Source organism: Kogia breviceps, chromosome 7 (genome assembly GCF_026419965.1).
Source record: "Kogia breviceps isolate mKogBre1 chromosome 7, mKogBre1 haplotype 1, whole genome shotgun sequence".
In the NCBI taxonomy this organism is placed as follows: Eukaryota; Metazoa; Chordata; class Mammalia; order Artiodactyla; family Physeteridae; genus Kogia; species Kogia breviceps.
Window position 1 is genome coordinate 102695806 of NC_081316.1, and position 19749 is coordinate 102715554.

At 49.1% G+C, this 19749-nt stretch overlaps 1 protein-coding gene across 2 annotated transcripts in view; it reads right to left on the reverse strand.

Moving 5' to 3' along the window:
- Window positions 1–19443, reverse strand: part of DRD2 (dopamine receptor D2) — a 66121-nt gene extending 46678 nt beyond the window's left edge. Inside the window, exon 1 of one of the 2 annotated variants that reach the window (XM_059068296.2) lies at window positions 19390–19443. The gene's annotated coding sequence lies outside the window, so the exon portion shown is untranslated. Of the gene's footprint in view, window positions 1–18585; window positions 18603–19389 lie in introns of those variants that run through there. The other variant, XM_067039492.1, reaches the window with a different exon arrangement.
- Between the last annotated feature and the right edge of the window lie 306 nt (window positions 19444–19749).

Consider the following 19749-nt stretch of genomic DNA (forward strand, 5'->3'; position numbering starts at 1 on the left):
GAATGCGCCTGATCCCATCTGTAAAATGGACATGGTATCTCTTCCCTCAGTGGGTCTGAATGCTTAAAGGATATATGTATCGTAGAGTGTGTTGCTTTATACGATGAATATTCATTCTTTCTATCAGAGAGAGCTACAAGTAAACAGCAAGAAGGACAGCTCCCAGCAATAAAAACAATGACCCTGTGCTCTCATATAGCCCTTTTCAGTGGTCTGTATGTGTCTGTATCTTGCTAGGTAGGAGGCTTGCGGATTAATCTAAGGGTTGATAGCACTTCTGTTTCCACCCAGTTGAAGGAGTGCAATAGAACTGGCTCTTAGCCCGCGCCGGCTTCACTGATTCCAACACCTCCTTCCCCTCCTCCAGGCCCCTGTAACTTGATAACTTAGTCCAGAACCTGAGCTGGAATCCTCACCATCACCAACACCCCCAGGACCAGGACCAGAGCAGCTGAACTTCCCGGCAACAAAGGCTCCATTTGCATCTTAATGAAAAACGTGGAGAGGGAGAGGGAAACCCAGGCCGTTGACTATGAGTGAAATGGCTTTCCCTGTAAGGTTTCCATTTGTTTGCTTTCTGCAGCTTCTGCCAGAGCCGCCTCTGAGCGCTGTCTGCACCGCAAAATCCAAGCCTCAGAAGCAGCTAATTTGGAAATTATGTGCCGTCTAAGGGGCAGCTCTCCAGGCTACTGGTTTGACGCTCATCCTGGTCCCTCTGCAGGTAGCAGTTCTAAGCGGCTGATGGGCTTTGTCGCCCTGGCTCTGCTCATTAGAGCCTGGGCCAATTACCGCCCAGCCCTGGAAGCTGATCCTACCAGGAGCCTCTCATTCCCAGGGCTTGCTCACTGGGCTTGGGGCAGGGCCCCGCCAGGACCAGCCCGGGCTGGGGAGGGGTTCCGAAGACCTGCGTCCGCCCTCTTAGACCCAGGGGAGGTGAGGGGGCAAGACTCTCTAAAAGGGATTTAAAAGGACAGAAGGAGACTTTCTTAGCTCCCCCTGGGGCTCCCAGCTAGCTGGTGACACAGCCAAGACCTGTAATTAGAAAAACAACCGCCTGAGGCAATAGCTCAGCTGGTTAACTGTAACTAACCTGAGTATTTAGCAATTTTTATATATGAACGTACAGTGTAATTTTTTAAATTATAAGATCATTGTCCAGGCCCCATGCTTTGATAAATGCCTCTCTCCCCAGTTTCCTTATTTCATGCCTTGACTCTCCTGCCTTTGTAATCTCTGGCCCACGTGGGTGACACAGAATGCCAGGTGTAGGCCTACAAATATCACTAGGAAAAAAAAATGAGAAAAAGTTGTGTTTACTGCTTCTCGATATTTTTGCCAGCCCTTGATGGGTTTTGATGGAGAGGCCACGAGGGTTACGCTTGCACTGGCATGCAGATTTACTCTTCCTCCAGATGTATCAGCCAAGATTATCAGACTAATTTATCTGAAAGGACATGTATCAGTTGTGATCTAGAAAAAAAATATGGCGGTCCATCACAACTTATGTTCTGAGTACTTTTGTGTGTGTGTGTGTGTGTGTGTGTGTGTGCATATAAATTAGAATTCATTGAATTTCCATTATTGTGCATAGCACTATGGAATATATATATATATTCTCCAATTTCCCCAAGTTCCAAATTTGTGTACTACATGCCCCCTTTCCTTCATACATTCACTCTACAACATTCAGGGTCTACTAAACACCGAGGACAGGAAGTTGCCCTAACTGACCTCACATGCTGGGAGCAGGGGTGGGCTGGGGTGGGGAGAGAGACAGAGGTGAGCCATTATAATACATTGTGGCAGGTACTGTAATAAAAGTGAAGAAGATAAACCTACCACATGGGAGAACTTAATGTGGCCCAGGGGCAGCATGGGGGGAAGCTGTACCAGCCAGACCTGGGCTCAATATCACCTTCAGTTCCTAGCAGCTGTGTGGCCTTGAGTACATTTACTTAATATCCCTGAGCCTCAGTTTTCTCATCTGTAAAGTGGAGCTAATAATTCCTATCTTTTAAGGGCTGTCACGAGGATTAAAGATGATGTATATAATGCACGTAGCATAGTCAGGATTTTAAACTGGTAGATATTATTCATTTGGGTAATTTGAATACTACTGTAGGTAAGAAAGCATCTGATTATAAAATTAACACCTAAATAGTAGATGTGTTTCAAAGCAACGTTTGTGACTCTCATATGTAGCTCTGGGTGAAGGGAGGTAGAATTAGAACAGCTGTTGCTGGTCCTGGTCTGTTTGTACTGGAAGAGACCTCATCCAACCCAACCCCATCATTTTAGAAATAAGAATCGGAGGACAAGGAGGTTAAATATCCCTAGGGCACCCGATTAGGGTTGACCCAACTTTAGTCAGGCTCCTCTGAGAATTTTTTTCGACTAGACCTTGTCCTTGGGCCCTGTCTTTGCCCAGCCCAGTTTTAGTTTTAGCAAGAATCCTGCTGTCAGTTTAGAGAGAATTCCCCATCCTTGATACCTGATCACACTGGCCTGCCTTCAGCAACAATCTCCCTACCCCTGGTGTCTCCTCTTATTAATGTTCCATCCACTGTTCCCCTGACAATTCTGCTCATAGGTTGTAAACCCCCAGCTGTCTTTGTATATTCGGAGTTGAGGAGGACCTCTCTCCCCTCTTGTGAGAATCTCGACACCTATGACAGCAGTCCTGAATCAAGTCTTCCCTGCTGTTTCCACAAATGTCAGAATAATGTTTTCCGAGACTAGAACCCAAGACTCCTGACTCTCTAGACCCCTATAAAGGCTCATGTGGGTCTTGGTTGCATAAATAGAAAGCAAGTTAGCAGACTGCCAGAATGGATCACCTGGGCAGTGGGGTCCAATGAGCAGTGCCATGGTCTGGCAGAAATACACTGGATTCCAGCTCTGCCTTTTATCTCTTTGCTTTTTGTGTCCATTCGTTAGGTTTTCCTAGGTCTCTGTCTGGTGGACTGAAACTCAGAAGATACGCTTAGAGGCACCATCAAATTGGCTGTCTTCAGACAAGTTGCTCATTTTGACCATTATCCCAGTTTATTCACCTGCTCCCAGGGCCCAAGCAGCCATTACTGTTGGCTGAGGACCGTGTGGGGATCCAAGGAGATCCCTGAGCCACCAGCCTCCAAAAGCCCACTCCACCTGCTGCTTAAGAGCTCCTGGATCCTTTTCTGAAATGTCTAGGGGCACTGCTGCGGGGCCCTCCTCACTGCCAGCCTTGTTGATGGGGGCCCCTCCCTCGCCTGTTGGAGCCTCACTGCTCAGAAGAGGCACGTGGACATCACTGGCCACATGTCCTCTGTCCTTGCCCTTTTCCACCTCTCTCCCTACCAGGACCATGGACCCCTGGGGCTATGACATTACCATGGAGACTGAATGGGGTGATGCTGCAGAGGACAGGTAACTGCTTGGGAAACCAGAGAAGCTGGGAGACCCGGGCATTCTGGGTACTCAGGATGCTGGTGCAGGTCCCAAGCCAGGCCCCAGGTTGAGCCTCTAAGACTTCAAATCCCAAAGCTGGGCTGAGAGCAGCTCCTCCCCTGATTACAGCACCCTCACCCCACCCCAAACACACCTGTCACAGTGAGGGCATTGACTTTTCTCTCCAGGCTAACTCAAGTCACTTAACATGTAATTGCTGAGTATCTACTAAGAACCAGGTCATTATAGACCAACATCCAGATTGGAAAGCTCAGGAGGGTAGGCTTGGAGGGCCCAGCCCCACTGGGAGACACTATAAGTAGCTCCAAGTGCTGCCATGCTGTCTTCTAAGGCAGGGCCCCAAGAAGGTGAATCTGCAAGGCTGTGGGTTCCTTATTTGCAGGCATGTAATCCATGCTAAGGGCCCAGAAAGCTCCCTTGCACCATCAGTATCTCCCAGGTCCTGGAGGACCTGCCAGCTGGACAAACTTAATGATAGGGTTCCCTCGGGGTCTATGGTTTATAATGCAGAATCTCTGCTAGCCTCTGTCTGTGGTCTCAGCCCTTCTTCTCTCCAGGGAGATCCCATACCTCCCTTCCTCCACAACCAGCAAAACTGAGCCCTGGGGCAGGGGTCAGGATGGCCTCCGCACAGTTGCCTCTGGTCCCAACACATCAGGGAGCAGTAGTAAAATGAATTCTGGGGACACACTCTGCGCATAATCGAGCCCTGTCCAGATGCACAGTTTGCTATTATTATTATTATTATTATTTTTTTTTTTTTTTTTTTTTTTTTTTTTTTTTTTTGCGGTATGCGGGCCTCTCACTGTTGTGGCCTCTTCCGTTGCGGAGCACAGGCTCCGGACGCACAGGCCCAGCGGCCATGGCTAACGGGCTTAGTTGCTCCGCGGCATGCGGGATCTTCCCGGACCAGGGCACGAACCCGTGTCTCCTGCATCGGCAGGCGGATTCTCAACCACTGCGCCACCAGGGAAGCCCACACAGTTTGCTATTATTATTACTATTGCCTGATGGAGACCAGGGATTCCATGGCAGACTGGAGTATGCGAGAGAAGAACACTGCTTTGTGCAAAGTACACTGAGTTAGAAGACTTGGTTTTGGGTCCTGACCCTGCTCCCAGGAGACCTTGGATGATTCCCCCGGCCGACTGGAGGCTCAGTGTTCTCACCTGTGAAATGAGTGGGTTAGACTGAGGACCTGGGCACATAGGAGGCATTTAATAAATGCTTGTAGGATGAATATTGAGTGAACAACTCCACATCCTTGAGCCCCTTTTATCAAGCACTTTATATTTACACCCAGCCACCACCTTCACTGGGCCTGAGCCAAATTGCTGCAGGAATTCAGGTTCCCACGGGCCCCCCCCTTTCTGAAAAACTTGAGGGACCCCCCTCCTTCTCTTCTCTTTCTCCAAACTTTTCCTAGCTTCCCCCTTATCAACCACCAAGGCAGCAAGTCAGTGAATCTCTCTCTTTTTTTTTAAAGATATTTTTTGATGTGGACCATTTTAAAAGTCTTTATTGAATTTGTTACAATATTGCTTCTGTTTTATGTTTTGGTTTTTTGGCCGCGAGGCATGTGGGATATTAGCTCCCCAACCAGGGATCGAACCCACAACCCCTGCATTGGAAGGCGAAGTCTCAACCACTGGACCACCAGCTAAGTCCCAGCGTATCTCTTTTAATCCTGAAATCCCTGTCTTACTAATTGCTTTCTTTCTTGTCCTTATTTGTTTTCTAACTCAGGAGATGAGGCTTCAATTAGATAAGCAAGCAACTGTTCCAAGAACAGGTGTCTAAGAAGAGAAATGGTCTTGCCCGGGAAGAGGCAAGGGATGTCTCTAGGGACAAGGAACCAGGGAGGCAGGAAGTTCCCTGTGGTGGGTTGAACAGTGTCTGCCAAATTCACGTCCACCCAGAACCACAGAATCTGACCTTATTTGGAAATAAGGTCTTTGCAAAGGTAATTAGTTAAGGATCTAGATAGGATCATATGGGATTAGGGTGGGTCCTAAGTCCAATAGCTGGTATCCTTGTAAGAGAAGAGGAGACAGGGCTTCCCTAGTGGCACAGTGGTTAAGAATCCACCCACCAATGCAGGGGACATGTGTTTGAGCCCTGGTCCAGGAAGATCCCACATGCTGCGGAGCAACAAAGCCCGTGCACCACAATTGCTGAGCCTGCGCTCCAGAGCCCGTGTGCCACAACTACTGAAGCCCGCGAGCCACAACTACGGAAGCCCGCGTGCCTAGAGCCTGTGCTCCACAACAAGAGAAGCCACTGCAATGAGAAACCAGTGCGCTGCAATGGAGAGTAACCCCCACTCGCCACAACAAGAGGTTGCCCGTGCGCGTAGCAACGAAGACCCAACACAGTCAAAAATAAATAAATAAATAAATTTGTTTTACAAAAGAGAGGGAGAGAAGAGGAGACAGACACAGGGAGACAAAGAGGATGCGGAGATGGAGGCAGAGACTGGAGTTATGCTACCATGCATCAAGGAAGCCAGGAGCCCTGAGAAGCTGAAAGAGTCAAGGATAGAGTCTTCAGAGGGAGAACAGCCCTGCTGGCACCTTGATTTCAGGCTTCTTGATGCCCCAGGGCCCAGGGAACTCACACAGGTTTGCAACCATCCTTCTCCATGTGCTTTTCTTATCACATTTGGGAGCCAAGCAAAAGTGCTTAGAAAAGAAGCCTGTGGATGTTTGGTTTCTCCTGGCTGGTTGCTGGGTTTTATCCAGTCTCTTCAGAGTGCTGGAACCCAGTTCCTTTAGGATGTGATATATCAGCTTTTGAGCAATTCTCAGCCTGCTCTGCAAGAGAACAGTATTCATTCCTTCATTCATACAATAATTATTTACTGACAGCCTAACCGCCAAGTATGTGCTAAGCATAGGGCACGGAACTCTCCCTTCTCCTGTCCCCTCCTTGCTGCCCAGCACTAAGATCTGACTGATGACAAAGGAGTAATCAGTGCACCGTATTATGTTATTGTGAATGACAATAACATAGCATTCAAGGGCTTTTGCATGTCATTGGCTATACTGAGGGAGCACCGACTTGCCTACAATCTGCTTCTCTGTGAGAAAAGCGGAACATTAAGAGCCATTAATGCAGCCCCATCACTCAAAACTGTAAGCTCCTCAAAATATATAAGTTTCAACTTGGTCCTACTTCATTTCACTTATCTGTACTTTCCAGGCAATTAGAGTAGAGCTGAGTAATAAGCGTCATCAACTCAGAAATTCTGGACCTAAAAATGGGAAGACAGGACAAGGGTAGGATTTTTGGAGCTGGTTATATCGAGGAAACATTTGATGCAGCTACCTGAGGCCAAGCCATGTGGCAAACACCATCTCTGGCTACCAGGCACAGTGCAGGGCATGGGCTCGGTGTGGTGGGGAATGGGCTGGGTCACTGGCAGGCTGGGGTTCCCGGTTTGGTCTGCTGCTGAGCAGCCGTGAGACTCTAGATGCATCCCTTACCTCTCTGGGCACAATTTTCTCATCCATGCACGAAGAAGAATTAGTCTAGGTCCCTGAGGCTCTTTACAACCTTGACACTCTGGGAGCTCTCTAGTCTAAATCTCTTGCTGGAGGAACTTTCTAGCCTACCTTAATAATATGGGGGAGTTCAAGGATGAGCAGAAGACAGAATGTCCTCCTATCTTATTATTGTAGGTATGTGGGGTGCGGGGGGATTTCCCTGATCACAATCTCGCCATATGCAGTGCAGTGAGCTGGTACCTAAGCCTGGAGAGGTAAGGACTGCATTTTTGCCTTCAAGGATTTTATCATCTAGTGGGGAAAGAGACCAGTAAACAGACAAGTACATCACAGTATGATAAATCTTACACTTCATGCTATGGAAATAATAAAGAAGGGGTTCCTAGCCCAGGCTGGTGGGACAGTGTAGGGGGAAAATCACTGAAGTCTGCCTGGAAGAGGCGATACCTGTGCTCAGTTTTAAAGGCTGACTAGAAGTAACCCTTTCAGGTCAAGGGCTGGAGCATTCAGGCAGAGAAAACAACACGCTCAAAGGCTGGATGTGGTACAGTGAGCGCAGAGGGACAACAGACGTCCACAGATCCATTTTCTTTCCACTTCCTTGTAATCTCCACCCTTTTCACCTCTCTCATTTACAGCTTTATACCCACCTGCCACCCTTTTTTCTCATTCCTTCTCCTCTTTCTCTTCTGTTCTCTGTGGATAAAGAGAGGAATGTAATCTAATGAGTTCATGAGCTAATGAGGGAGCAGAGGAGAAATCCAGCGTGCTGAGGCCTGGAAAGGTGTGTGCTGGGTCACAGCAGGGGGCTCCTCCCCTCCCAGACTCAACCGAGGGCACCACTTCTCTGCAGCTCTTCTCTATGACTCACGACCGCCTCCTCCACCCTCTTGTAAGACCCTGTTCCCTTGAGGTACATCCAACCCCTCCATGACCCCTCCGTCCCTGTGTGTCGGTGTCACCCATAGATCCTTGGTCACTTCTACTTCACTGAAGACTCTGGCACCTAGCTCACTATCTTCCACTCCAGCCCACATCCTGCCATTGACTGGGTGGAATCTCAAACACCTTGGCCTCTCAGCTCCTTGACCCCCTCATCTCCAAGTACACACTCCACTTCAATCCACCTGTTCCCACGACTTCATCCTGAATCTTGTCATCACCCAGGACTGCTCCTCTCTGAAGTCAGAAATTTAGTTCTCTGCCTCTGTGATCACAATTGCCTCTGCGTCCCAGTTCAATGGCTCAATTACTCCAAGTATAGCAGGTCTCTGACCTCATCCACACCATCAGTCCACTGATTCTATCAGTAATCCCCCCTTAATATCTACAGCCTGTCTTCACTTTCCCTGTGAAGAAAGGAAAGTGAAGATTGGATCCGATTTCTGGCCCAACATTCAGACACTTTCACCAAGATCCTTCAGTCCCTTGCCTCACTGTCCTTAGATCACCCTTGGCTTCTCCTTTCCCTTCATCCTCCTTGGTCCATCAATCACAAGTTCTGTTGAATTTTAAATAATTTTTCAAATCACCCATGACTGTGCCAGACAATTGGAAACCCTTCTCGCTGTTCTGCTTCCAACCTCCTTTTCTGTCATCAGGTCTCCCACTGGGCAGCCTCTGTGATTTTTTTGAACACAGATGAAATCAGTTGACTTATTCTGCTGCCTAAAACCCAGTGCTTCAGAATGACTTCTCGTTGCGCTCAGGATGGAGCCCAGTCTCCTTCCAAAGGGCTCAGGGTTCAGAGTCTGGCCCCGGCCTCTGCCTCTAGCCTCACCTTAGACCATCCCCACCTCAAACGCCACTCTTCAGCCCTTAGTTGCTTTGAGTTCTTTGAATTCTCCATGCTCTCACCTGAGGCTGGTGACAGCAGGGATTGCCAGAAGAGGCCCCGGGGCCAAAGTGAGTTCTAGCCCTGCTCCGCCACGCCCCCTTGCTGTGTGACAGCGGCTCCTTCCAAGGGCAACTCAGTGAGCCACATCCCACATTGTCTAATTTCCTCATCTGCAGTGATGCTTTTCTTCCCTCCAGAAGAGAGAAGGTAAAATTTGGTGACTGGGAAGGAGCCCGTGGACATTTCAATGCTTCCTAATAATTATGATAAGAATGATGATAGTGAATGTTTACTAAGAGTTTACCACGTGTCAGGTACTAGGCTAAGTACTTTATATGCATGATTCATTCACTTCCTACAAAACCTTATGAAGTGAGTGCCATGGTCATCCCTGTTCTATGGAGGAAAAACTGAATCTCAAAGGTAGTAATTTGATTGAAGTCACATAGCTGGGCTGGTTTCTGGCAGAACACAGCTCTGAAGCTGCATCAATCTGGTTTCCAACTTCAACGTCTGAATCACTTTGTTATCCTGAATAGTTAGATGGGCAGGGCGTGGGTATCCCTTTTTTTTTTTTTAAAGTCATTTTAGGAAAAATAAGTTCAGACAGTTATTGCTTTTGAAGGGTCTCCAGTAAATGATGATTATCTGTACTTTTTAAACTAAGGCTCAGTCCAGTTCCCCAAACTCTAAATTCCAGTTTCAAAACTAACTACCAGGAATTCCCTGGCAGTCCAGTGGTTAGGACTTGGTGCTTTCACTGCTGTGGCCCAGGTTCAAGCCCTGGTCGGGGAACTAAGATCCCGCAAGCCATGTGACGTGGCCAAAAAACAAACAAACAAACAAACAAAAAAAAACAAAAGCAAAAGCAAAAACCTAACTACTTAGAGCTGCAAAGACCACCCCCAACAACTGTTCCATCCTGTTTGTCTTCACTTAACCTCTCTGAGCCTCAGTGGCCACATCTGCAAAATGGGGTTACAATAACTATTTCAATGGCTTGTTGTAAGGATCAATAGGAATAGTGTATGTGAAAGTGAGTTACAAATGAAAGAGTTTGCTATTGTCTCATGGGTTTTGAAAATTAAAAGGGAGTTCCAAATGCAGAGTATTATTACTATTTCTCCTTAAAGAATAAGACAATTACTTAAAATGCTTAAAAATGCACACAGACTGTAGGACCCCCCCTGCCTTGAATGCTCTTCCTTCTGATATATACATAGCTCACTCTCCCCCATCCTTTAAGTCTTTTCTCAAATGTCATTTTCTCAGTGACATCCATCCTGACCACCTATTTAATAATGTAACCTTTCCTTTCCTTCCACCCTCCAGCACTCCACATCACCTAACCCTAATCGATTTTGTCTTTTTCCAAGTACTTATTGCCTTCCAACATACTCACGAATTTACTTTTTATACTTATTGTTTACCATTTTTCTCCTCCCACCAGGATGTAAGTTTCAGAAGGGCAGGGATGTTTGTTTTGTTCATTGATGTATTTGTCACCAAGATGAGTACCTAGTACACAGTAGGTGCTCAATAATTTTTGTTCAATGAAAGAATAAAAGTCGAAATGCATATTGAATGGCTGCCACACCAGAAGACATTCAGGCAAGACTGAGGACAGGAAGGCAGAATACAGAAATCAGCAGCCTGGTCTGGAAAGATGATGGCTGAGAGGTTCATGACCATAATGTGTGAAACATGAGTTTTTTCGAATCCCAGGATAACAAAACCAGAGAGCACCCCTTAAAATTCACAGAGGCAGTTTTAGTCCAGTAAGAGGAATTCATCTTTATACATGAATAGTGAAGAGACTCCATGTTATTTTTTTTTTTTTTTTTTTTTTTTTGCGGTACGCGGGCCTCCCACTGCTGTGGCCTCTCCCGTTGAGGAGCACAGGCTCCGGACGCGCAGCCTCAGCGGCCACGGCTCACAGGCCCAGCCGCTCTGCGGCACGTGGGATCCTCCCGGACCGGGGCACGAACCCGCGTCCCCCGCATCGGCAGGCGGGCTCCCAACCGCTGTGCCACCAGGGAAGCCCTCCATGTTATTGTAGAAGAAAAGTATGAATAATTTCAGAGTGTGTATTAATTTTCTACTATGTATAATAAATTACTTAAAATCCTAGCAACTTAAAGCGACAAAAATTTATAATCTTACAGCTTCTGTGGGTCAGTAGTTCAGGCAGCTCAGCTGGGTGGTTCTAGCTCAGGGTCTCTTAAAAGGTTGCAGTTAAGACCTTGGCAGTGGCCATGGTCATTGAAGGCTTGTCTGGGGAGAAAAGATCTGCTTCCAAGATGGTTCATCCACGTGGCTGTTGGAAGGAAGCCTCATTTCCTTGCCATGAAGACTTTTCCATAGGGCTGCTTAGGTGTCCTGATGACGTGGCAGCCGATTTTCCCCAGAATAAGTGATCCAAAAAAGAACAAGGTGAAAGTCATGATATCTTTTACGATCTATCCTCGCAAGTCACAATCTGTCATTTACGCATTATTCTATTGGTACACAGGTCTTCCCTATTTAATGTAGGAGAAGATTACACAAGAACATGAATAGCAGGAGGGCCATCTTGGAGGCTGGTTACCACAGGACGAAGCTCAGGAAGAATCTAGAATGTGTGGCAGCAGCATGGATCTATGGAGAGCAGTGACCACCCCCTTCGGCTCACCAGAGGAGACTGGCTGAAGGGCAGACTTTGGGCCATGAGTCATCCAGAGCAGTGCCAGGCCTTCAGCTATACACATTGCTCAAGGTAAGATGCGTATGGAAACATGGATCCGTTTCAGGGGCCCTGACTTCTTCCGCCTGCGACCCTGGATGCTGGTTTCTGCTTGCCAATACATTTCTCGTGTTGGCCCTGCCATTAATGAGGGGGGAGCTCAGAGTCCAAGAAGGGAGTGACCACATGACCTGAAGAAGATGATCAGGGAACAGAATACCAGCATGCCCTCAGAAATCTCCTCCCATTGCTAAACAGTGAGCCTTTTAAATTGGCCAGAAGGAGATGTGTCAATTAGGAAAGAGTCCTCCCCAAGGAAGGATTCATAAGAAAAGAAAAAAGCCAAAAAGAGGGTGTTGCTTTCATGACTGGAGAGTCTAAAGACCACAGCTATTGTGTTCCATCCTCCCTTCTTGGGCAGGGTCATACTTCATCCAAAAAATGGGTAGCATTTTCTCCTGTAATTAATGACTCCAAAAGATGTACAGTGAATTTCTGCCAGCTTCAGGGATCTTCTCAGTGTGAGGTTCTTTAGCCTTCTCAACCTGGGAAAGAAAAAGAAACGTCTCCTTGTCCTTGGACACCAGTATATTCTACTTATTTTTCATTTTTAATAAAACGTGGTCTGCGCCAGAGTGCACCGCACCAGGTAACGATGACAATCAAGAAGGCTCCAGGGCTTCCCTGGTGGCGCAGTGGTTGAGAATCCGCCTGCCGATGCAGGGGACACGGGTTCGTGCCCTGGTCCGGGAGGATCCCACATGCCGCGGAGCAACTAAGCCCGTGAGCCATGGCCGCTGGGCCTGCGCGTCCGGAGCCTGTGCCCCGCAATGGGAGAGGCCACAGCAGTGAGAGGCCCGCATACCGCAAAAAAAAAAAAAAAAAAAGAAGGCTCCAATCATGAGAAGGCAGATGAAGGAAAAGCCAGGAAAGGGGCTTCCCTGGTGGCGCAGTGGTTGAGAGCCTGCCTGCCGATGCAGGGGACGCGGGTTCGCGCCCCGGTCCAGGAAGATCCCACATGCCCCGGAGCGGCAAAAAAAAAAAAAAAAGCCAGGAAGAAAACTAAGGCTATGCAAAACCATCACCATGAAGACCAACGCCTCTTCCTGGCTCGTGCGTGGTAAGATGGAAGTACAGCGGAACCTAATTCAATGGGATGACAAGCAATTTGAACCCCTCTCACTCAGGATGAGTAAGAGCTTCTGACAGGCGAGTGCCAAAGAACTGTGGTGCAGATAAATGGAGGGTGTAGGAAAGAAATGTAAGCTTGAATTCTGTGAAAGTTTTAGAAGCATGCTTAATTTCAGAGATGTAAAGCCAGGGACTGAATTTGTGCAAAAGAAAAACAGCTGAAAATGTTCCCGCTGAAATTTCTTAATGATAACAGTAACAGTCATTAGAGTTAACATTTATGGAGTGCTTCCTTTTGCCAGGGACTCTCAAGTGTCTTACATCTAAATGTCTTCATTAATCAGTACAACCCAATGAAGTCAGTATTAACATCCCTACTTATAGATGAGAAACTCAAGACGACAGAGGATAACCAACTTGCTTAAGGTAACAGAGCTAGTAAGTATTATAGTCAGGATTCAAACTCTGGCAGTTTTACCCCAAAGCCCACAGCCTTAACTACCATGTGATATTGTTTTTTGTTTTTTTATATTTTGGTCATTTTTAGTTCCCCGACCAGAAATCAAACCCGTGTCCCCTGCAGTGGAAGCTCAGAGTATTAACCACTGGACCACCAGGGAAGTCCCATGCTATATTGTTTTTAAAGGGTTTTTAAAAAGGGATCACATGTTGGTAAGTATCATTCATAGAATTCATGGTGAGCTTCAACAAGACAGGTTAGGAGTCTTCTAGCTCATTATAAGGCGAACACCATTATCCCACCATTTCAGTGGAGCCTTCAGTGCTGCTGAATCTTAAGAATTCCAATCTAGTAGGCAGCATGTAAATAATTCCTTAACTTTATTCCTGAAGAAATTGATGCTTAGGTCAAGTGCCCTGCTCAGGGCCACCTGCGCCTCTACTGCCTCTGTCCACCAGAAAAGCACTGACCTCCGAGCAAACTCTTGTGAGTTACTCCTGCATCTGCTCAGGGTCCCAGGCCATCCCACCCCACCCCCACCTTCTGTAAAATCTAGGAGCTTAGTCTTGAAGATGTGACAAGTTTTCATCCCGTGGTAATAATAACCCGTCCCGTGGGTTTCACCTTTTGGACAGTTCAGTTCACCTCAAAGAGGTGTGAGCTGGGACGTGAGGTCATCAGTTTCAGAGTTTTTCAGGAAAGTCCCCGTCTTTATCAGTCCACACCTCTCCTCCTGCCCCTCCCCTCCCCTCCCTCCCCTCCACTCCCAGTGCATGCTGAGGTTCATTTCCAGGGCATTTCAGCCCAAGACTCCCAGATCAAGGTGCAGAAAGACTTCTTAGATAGTCTTAGATCTTTAAGAATCCCAAGAAGTTATTTCACCCTTTCTTCCCTCTCTGCTATCTCCTCCTTTCCTGGTATCATATGCAAAGGTCAGGTTGCTTCAGTTTATCAAAGAAAATGCTTTCTTAACCACATTCTCTTCCCTTATTCTATATGCCGCTTACACAGGTCAGAGAGAAGTATTGCTTTAACATCAGACGGTCTGGCTTTGAATCTCCCTGTTAGCCCTGTGACCTTGTGCAAGCCACTTACCTCTCTAAGCCCACACTTCTTCCTCTGTAAAATGGGGGTAATAATAGTGCCTGTTTCATAGAGTTGTTGCAGGATAGGGAGTTGAAATAAAACACAGAAGTCACGTGCTCAGCACAAATGCATGATAAATGGTAGCTGTTATGATTAGGCCGGCAATGGAGGGACTGGTGAGCAGGGCCACTTGTCAAAAGCAGCCCTTCTAAGGGAGCCTGTGAGTAAGCCACTTTCCCAGACCAAAGGATCCCAGGCAATTGCTAGTGATGTTGCTGCCTGGGGTAACAGAAAGGAGAGGAGGCAATTATACAGCGCGTAACAAAAATAATTTCGTTTCTAATGCCTTTCCCCTGCTGGGCCACTTAGAATCCAAACAATAGCAACAAGGCGGGTGTGGAAATGAGAAGGGCAGGCAGGTTTTGAAGGAGCCCAGTGACAAATGGATGGGCCCCAGGACTCACCTTGGCTCCCTGACTTCTACAGAGGAGTGTCCTTGGGCCTCTGGCTGCCTTTCTGTGCTGAACCACAGCGGCCTGGAAGGCGGGACTGCCCAGGCCGGCTGCAGGCTTGTCGACAGGGCCCCGGGAGCCGAGTCTGCCCGACTCCACTTAAGCATCTTCTGTCTGGGAACAAGCTGACATCACTCAGAGGACTCCAGGGACAGCAGGGGTCTTCCCTCCTTTCCCTCCCCATCACTGCAGATAGCAAAGAATACCCCTGTCTCTTCCTGGAAAAAGTGAAAATTCCTGCAGGTGCCGTCACATTATGACAAATTGCCCGACTGCACCAAGCTGCCTTATACATGCGTATTTAACATCAACGTCTTCCAAGGGCCCCCAAGAGTATACTTTTCCTCGGCTCCCACATCCATTACACAGCCACACACTCTCGGATGTCCCCACGGCCTCCAGGGCTCGGAGCTTGGGACACTGCAGTGACACAGCCTCTTCCATCCAGGCCCCAGTATGTCATCTCTGGTTCCGTCCCGTTCCCTGAAGCCAGCAGGGGCGTCTGCTCCTTCAGAGAAACATTCCCATTGTCTCCCAGGCAGAGAAGAGACTGCACCCTCCCAGGGACTTCCCAGCTGCCAAGGGTGTTGATTTACCCCATGTATCAGGTTGAGGTGAAAGGGAGAAGAAGAGGGGAAATGTACAGACCAGAAGGGCAAGTTTCTCTCCTTTCTCTGAACCCAAACAGGAGCAAACCAAGTGGCTGAATCTTGTACTTTTACTCCTCCACCCACATGTGCTGACACTATAATCAAGCTATGTTCCAAGCCTACGCATTTAGATAATATGATTCTATTGTTAAAAAAAACAAAACAAAACAAAAAAGAAATCTTCAGTTACATTGGTGATGGGGACAGGTTAGAGGCAGAGGTGTATTAACACTGGATTCCAATGCTATTGCAGTAATTTATTTATTTATTTATTTATTTATTTTTATTTTTTTTTTTGTGGTATGTGGGCCCCACTGTTGTGGCCTCTCCCGTTGCAGAGCACAGGCCCCGGACGCTCAGGCCCAGCGGCCATGGCTCACGGGCCCAGCCGCTCCGCGGCACGTGGGATCTTCCCAGACCGGGGCACGAACCCGTGTCCCCTGCATCGGCAGGCGGACTCTCAACCACTGCGCCACCAGGGAAGCCCTATTGCAGTAATTTAAAAGGCTGGAGATAATATCCGTCTACCACCCAGAATTGGTAAATGAGCAACTTGCACACCCTTAGTGGCTCCATTTAGTATCTTGGGGAGCTGGGGAGCTCATACAGAATCCCAAAGCAAATGTTGGAGTCCCCCCCCCAGAGCCATAAGAGGCCCTGTGGGGGTGAGGGGAGGGAACTATGATATTGGGGGTCAACTAAGTGAGAGGCCACATATAGGGGAGGGTGCCTGCTGGGAAGCTGAACCAAGCGGCGCCCTTCCTGCTGCCTGGGGTTTCCAAGCATTTCCTAGATGCCGGATGCTCTCCTGTTAAGCAGAGCTCCTGGTAAGATAGAGAAGCTTTGGTTGCCAAGCTCAGTCCTGATGCCCTGCAACTAGAAAGCTTATACAACTCCGTTTTTGGAGAACTTTAATAACAGGAGAGAGACACCATACTTCTGGACTAAAGAAAAAACTGCCATGTTTGGGGTCAGGTGCATCCAGAATGACTTCTGAGGAAGTCCAAATAATCTAAGAATTTAAAGTCCTGGTAACTATGTCTGAGGTGAAATGGGACTGACTGGGCAGTCAGCCTGTTATTTTCAAGCCCTCAAATATTAGGTTGCTGTGACCTGTGATATACAACCTGATTCTGGGAGATGCTGGAGATAGGGCTTGGGGTCCCGGCATTATGAAACCTCAACTTAGATTCTCTTCTCCCTTCCTAGATGCTGAAATACCTTCACTGCTGGAGATTCATGAGTATTAAGTCACAAGGGAGGGAGAAATGAAGGGTGGCATGTGGGAAAATATGAGTCACTGGAAGGGGCAGCATTGGCTCAAGAAAGTCTCATCATCGCCACCCCACCCCCCAACCCCTGCTGCATACGTTCTCTGTGCTATCTTCACAACCATGCTTCTTCCTCAACACCAAAACACGACTTTCACTTGCAGGGAAGATGGCGACTGCTCTTTCCAGACTGAATCCACATGCCTTTCCTCTCACACATGTTTACCCAAAGAACAGTGACCTTAGACCAGTCTAGCTTCAGCAGGTCAACCCCAGGTACATGTGAGGCCATATTTTTAAAGAGATCCTGAGCTCCCTTTGTTTCCACTGGTAGAAGGAAGAACAGAGGGTTTCTCTCAAGTTCAGATTTTCTTACATCATTGCACGTTTTAGACAGAAATAATTCAACCTCGCAGGAGAAGACAGAAAACTGACTAGCCCACAAGCATCATTACCAGCCTTATTCACCCCTACAAGCTTCCCGGCTTTTCCAGAGCACAAGAACGAAATCAATACAGTCAATATGTCACTGCCAGCAGGGCACGAGTGGCTACCAGCCTTGGGGAGCATGGCATGCTGCTAAGCTGAACTAATTGCTCCTTGGCATTTCAGGAGCAGTTGGGTTAGCAGATCACAGCACAAGCATACTGAACGACGATAATTCCCCCAGAAGGGGAGGGGAGGAAGAACATACTGGGTTGGCCCCCAAAGGAGCCTTAGTATTTACACAGGTCAACGTAAACCATACTGGTGATTCTTAGAGAGGCCAAAAATCTGTTTTAAAAAGAAGGAAAGCCCAGGCAGATCCTCTGGGAGAGGAGATTGTGCTGCACCCTCTATTGTAGCAAACGGATTGAATCAGGCGTCTGGTCCGTCCATCAACAGTCCCACGCCTGAAGAATTCAACATGCATAACTGCAGAAGGCAAGGGGGTGGATTAAAGATCTTAATCATGCCCCCTCTAGTCGAAGAAGTATGAACTTACGTGAGAGATGGTTTCTTAACCCAGTGTACACATGGGTCACCAGAAATATTGTTAAAATATACATTCCTGAGCCTCAGCTTGAAACTCTTATTCAGCAGCTCTTCAGACAAGAACCAAAAGTATGCGTTTTAAACCAGCTTCCCCAGTGATTCAGATACAGAGGGTTCATTAAAACAAAAACCAGCCCTTAGAGAAATGCTGTCCCAGACCTCTACAACGAATCAGAATCTCCCATGTTTCAGGCACCTTTCTCCCCCCAGGCTGTGCAGGGAGGACATAAGGAACTCGGAATGTTCTTCAAGAGATCAAGGCTGGAGCCACCGGTGAGGGCTGGCCCTCACTTTGTTCTCGGTCTAACTGTCTCAGATGTCTTCCCTGTCAGATGTCTGACTTCAAAGATGGCATCAACAGCCCCCTCCCAGGCACATAAGCCAGGAATCCTGAATCCTAAACAGAGAAGTCAAAAGTAGGGGGCTGGGACCCAGCAAATGGGCTTGATGACTCTCTTGCAATTGGCCGCATTCACGTTGGGCTTCTTCCTCTGATCACTCTCATTAAATAGCAGCAACAGGGAGAAAAATAAGGAGAATGATTTCTTTTTCAAGTGGCCCTAATGCTGAAGGATGAATCAGGGGTAAGCAGAGTACTTGCATCCAAAGGGGTAAGAATCGCTGATCACATAGTTCCTGGGAAGGAGCAAGAATTAGCCTGAAAGATTGGTAGCCTAGTCAAAATCCAGAAAAGGTTGGATCTGCAAAAGGAACTAGAGAGGGATCCACAAAGTGTCTTGCATCTCACCAACCTCAGGAGCCCCCAGGACAAAAAGTAGCGGGGTGCTAGGTGGGGCAACAGTGACTCACTCGCTCAGATAGCTTCCCTGTGTCTGAGAGAAAGGGCATGTCCCTACGCAGCTGCAGTGCTGTGACTTGTGTCCACGGCGAAGCCTGTTGTGTAGACGCGCACGCACCCTCTTACCTCTGCTCTTCAAGAGGAACCGCTCACGGCGCTTAGAGTGGCCTCTTGTCTCTGCACACTGCCCTGTCGAGGCTCTTGGTCCATTCCAAAGTAGGAGAGTCACCCTCCGCCTCTGCTCCCATCATCACCCCCATTCCCAGGTTGAGATGGGTCTGAAACCCCAGCCTCCCTCCTCGACCGAATCTCAAACGGAGAGATGGCGAAGGAGAACGTAAATCCAAGACCAAGGACAGCGGCACATTGGGCGTGGAAGAGTAGAGCCAGAATCGGCCTCTTCCCTACCCTTGGCTTCGGTCCTTAGAAACTGAAAAGTCTCGGGTCGCACAAATGCAGAGCTGCCAAGGACAACCCTTCTCCCTCCGGGGCGGCCGGAACTCCGGCCGCGCGCCTTGGGGTCCCAGGCTCGGGTGTCGGGTGGAAAGTTCCCTCCCGAGATGGGCCGGGAGCCGGCAGCCCTGCGCAACCGCGGCTCCACGGGGCTCGCTCCCCGCGCTCTGCCGGGAGGCTGTCCAGGTACTGCCCACCCGTGTCCGGAGCGAGGGTTCGCACCCGGCTGGCAAGAAGGATGCCAAGAGGGTGGGAGAGGGGACAGCCGCTGTGCTCCCTTCACCCCCGGGGAAGCGGCCCGACGGAGGGTCCGTGGAGAGAGGCCGACCTCAGGCGGGGAGGTCCCCTGGCAGACGGCGCCGGAGTGGCCGGACAAACTCCTGGTCCCAGACGCGCCGCCCTTGGAGCTCCCTTCTCCTCTCCCAGCGACCTTGCCTGGGCCCGGGCCGCCTGTCGCTGCATACTGCCGGCGCTTACCTTCAAGCCATAAGGCGCCCAGGGGCAGAGACGGCGCCGGCTGCTCGAGGCTTCCGGCTCCCGCCGCATCCACGCGCGGCCGCCCCTCCGGCAGCCGTCCGGGGCCGCCGCACTCTTCGGCGGGTCCCTGGCTCCCGGCCCCGCCGCGCCGCTCAGAGCCCCGGCGGGCAGCCACTTGGCCGGCTCCGGCCCGCGGGGAGCAGCGGACTGGCCGCGGCGGGGCGGGGCGGGGCGGCCGGGAGCTGGGCGGGCGAGCGGCTCAGGGACCCGGCGCGGAGGCGGCGCGGTGCTCGCGACAGTCGGCCGGCTCTGGCGCCGAGGCTGGACAGCTCCGCGGCGCCTGAGCTCGGGGAGCGCAGG